Below are 3,995 nucleotides of genomic sequence, written 5' to 3'. Positions count from 1 at the left end.
TAGTTCAGTTCTAGTTCAGTTCTAGTTCAGTTCTAGTTCAGTTCTAGTTCAGTTCTAGTTCAGTTCTAGTTCAGTTCTAGTTCAGTTCTAGTTCAATTCTTGTTCAGTAAATCAAATTATTCTTAATATCTTTCGTTTTAAATTAAATTGACGTCATTACTTCTTAATTTTCTTTTTTTAAATAAATCAAATAAAATATGTTCCTTCCAGAACAAACCCATAAATTGTCAATGGCCTCTTATTTGTCTATTACTCATTATACTATTACAAATTTATCATTTAATCACAATTTGAAGTAAGAATATTAAATATTACTTTTAGCAGTTGGGGTAAAAAGAAATGATTACAGCAGCAGTATGCCCTGTCAGGGCACTTCTTGCCATTGCCGGAAAAACTGTCAAATTTGTCAAAAGTGATAATTTTTTGTGATTCTAGAAAATCAACTAAATTATATGAAAATTTATTACATTCAATATAATATAAATGAACTCCAAAAATATGGTTGTTAGTAATAAATTAAAGTTTTCAGTTGGAAAATTTTAAAATAGCCTGGAAAAATATTTGACACATGTTATGGTATTTTTTAATACAATTGATTTTATTTGTGTCCAAAGTACTCAATGGTTTTTGGTGGTATTGAGGTTTAAAGTTTTGTTAAATTTTCATTTTCATTTATTATACAACCTCTAAGGTATGTTATTGGGGTTTTGTAAGTGCAGTGCACTGCAATGCATATTTATGTATGTATATACATATGTATGTACATAAACATAGATATGCATATTTGTTGCCTTTATACTCGTGGCAATATCATGAGCCATCATAATAATATTTGACAGCTGTTGTTTACCGCATCGTAAACTTTTGTTACAGTTAAACTGTACAATTGTTTTGTAGGCTTGAGTGCTCGGATGTTTTGTTCTCATGTATGTAGTTGTGAGTATTAGTGGAGTTGTATTATCATTATAAATGTGGTGTTTTATTACATCCTGTTTATTTGGTTTTACTATATAGTACATAATATATTAAGTATTAATTTACGAGGGCAGTTCATAAATTTCTTTAAATAAATTTGTTTAGTAAAGACACATTTTTCTAAAGAAAATTACTGAACGAAAACATTATCCTAAAAAGGGAAAGACTTTTCCTTAGAAAACTTGTAAGAAAATAAATATTTCTATAGAAAACTGCTTGGCTTTAACACTTTTCTTTGAAAACTGTCTATCCGATGTTCAGAAAACTGCTTAGCCAAGACACTTGTCTATATAATACTGTTTATTCAAGTCACTTATCTATAAACGTCCATCTGGTCGATAGACTTATCATTAGAAATCTCTTTAGTAAAAACACTTCTCTAAAGAAAACTGTTTAGTCGAGACAAATATCTTCAGAAAACTTATTATTCATGACACTTTTTTAAAGAAAACTGTCAAGACAATAGATTACTTTCTACTTAAGCCACTTATCTACAGAAAACTGCTTGGCTAAAACATTTTTCTTCTTTGAAAACTGTCTATTCGAGACCAGATACATATGGATGTTTAGAAAACTATATCTATAGAAAAAAACTAGTCGAGACACTCATCACTAAAAATCTCTTTAGTAAAGACACTTCTCTTTAGAAAACTGTTTAGTAGAGACACTTATCTTTAGAAAACTGTCTATTCATGTTACTTATCTAGTCAAGACACTTTTCTAAAGAAAACTGTTTGTTCAAATACTTATCTTTATTCAAGACACTTTTTCATTTAAAACTGTTTAGTCGTGACACTTTTTTAAAGAAAACGTTAAAGACACATATCTAAAGAATATTGTCTAGTCATGTCACTTATCTATAGCAAAATGTTTAGCCAAACATTTTTATAGAGAAAACATTTTCTATAAAAAACTGTGAAAACACTTTTGCTGTCTAGTCAAGTCAAAGTTATTAAGTTAAGACAATTTTCTATAGAAATAGTTTAGTAAAGACACTTCTCTTCAGTTTTCAATAGAAAACTGTTAAGTGAAGACACTTTTCTATAAAAAAGAGTTAAATGAAGGCACTTCTCTATAGAAAACATTTAAGTGAATACCCTTTTCTATAGAAATCTGTTAAGTGAAGATACTTTTCTATATAAAACTGTTTAGTGAAGACACCTTTTTTTGTAAAAAAATTGTCTATTCAAGTCACTTAAACAAGATAAACAGTTTAGTAGAGTCATTTTTCAATAGAAAGATATCTAGTTAATACACTTTTCTATATTAAACTGTTTAACAAAGATCCTTCCCTAGAATACTGTTTAGCCAAGACACTTTAATAGAAAACTCTTTAGCAGTCAAAGCGAAGACACATTTAAGCAAACAAACCATTCAATAGAAAACTCTTTTGCAAGCATACTATCCTATAGAAAAGGACTTTTTTTTTAGAAAAATTTCAAGCAAGCACACTTCTGTACAGAAAACTCTCGAATAGAACGTGAACTATTGAAAACAGTTTAGCAAAGGCAACTTTTTGAAATAAACTCAAATTTCCCAAATTGTTAACTATTTCCTTTAGAAATATATTTTAGGCATATTTCTAACAACTTCTCAACCTGCTGCCAATTTTACTCATATCCCCATGCCTCTGTATGTCTGTGTACTAATGTACAAGTATTGGAAGAGTTTATTTGTTTATTGTATTTTGCAGATTTATGTTCTCCCTTTATGCCAATAATATAATAGAGTTTAAGTGTGAAAGTCGATGGCATTAAATGACAGTTACTGTCTGTTATTTGTCATTTATGTCATAGTTTCACAGTGGCAATTAGATATAGTTTAAAATATTAATGCAAACGAACGAGTAGTTTATCCATTGGATGACACTATTCACGGAAGTAAATACTCTCAAGTGAAGGGAATTGTGTATTAAAAGTATGATAATCGAATAGTTGACAGGTTTTCTAAAGGTTTGGGTTGGAGGGTAAAATATTAAAGTAAACTTTGGCCTTGGTTATTTTAGGAATAGCCTTTTAAAACTAATTCTCACAAGAATATTAATTTTTATTTTCAGACGAAAAAATATTCATTACTTTAGTAATATCCTCCACACATAATTTGGTTTGTGTTCGTCGTCAAAAAAAAGAGTTTATTTAAATAATTTAATTTGTAGCCTTTGGCTGTAAATATAAAAAATCGAAAAAAACTTACGCAATGTGTCAAAGGTCAAATACATTCATACATACATACGTAATTCAATTATCGACAATTTTACATATTTATACCCTCGACACTTAAATTGTTTATTTTATTATTGTTGGATTTTTACTTGTATTGTATTTATTGCATAAATATTTATTTATTTATAATATAATATTATTAAACGACGCACAATCATACGCTTCAGGGTATTTTAATTAAGTTTTATGACCTTTTTTATTGCACGCGTTTCTTTTTTCGGGCATATTTGCTTTAAACATAATTTGTTATAAACCTTAAATGAATATATTTATGTTTATAGTTATAATTTAAAAAAGGGCAATTTTTCCGCTTGTACTTATATCATTAAGATATAAATCTTTGAGATGGTTTAACTGTAAGGATTTCATGAGGTTTATGTTGTGTTATTGAAACATGTTTAAAAAACATAAATACTGCTATTGTTTTTGGCATATTTAATGATTTTTGTAAACAGCAATAAAATATCATATAATATTGTTTTTTTGGATTAATTTCCAAAGAAAACGGTTTTGATGAAACTGATTAGCCAGGACAAATGTATTGGCAAATATCTAGTGAAGACACATTTCAATAAAAAACAGCTTAGTTCTGTTCTGTTTTAGTTCTGTTCTAGTTCTAGTTCTGTTCTAGTTCTGTTCTAGTTCAGTTCTAGTTCAGTTCTAGTTCTGTTCTAGTTCTGTTCTAGTTTTTTATAGTTCTGTTCTAGTTCTGTTCTAGTTCTGTTTTAGTTCTGTTCTAGTTCTGTTCTAGTTCTGTTCTAGTTCTGTTCTAGTTCTGTTCTAGTTCTGTTCTAGTTC

Source organism: Lucilia cuprina, chromosome 2 (assembly GCF_022045245.1).
Source record: "Lucilia cuprina isolate Lc7/37 chromosome 2, ASM2204524v1, whole genome shotgun sequence".
Lineage (NCBI taxonomy): Eukaryota > Metazoa > Arthropoda > Insecta > Diptera > Calliphoridae > Lucilia > Lucilia cuprina.
Note: the sequence above shows the minus strand (reverse complement) of the source record.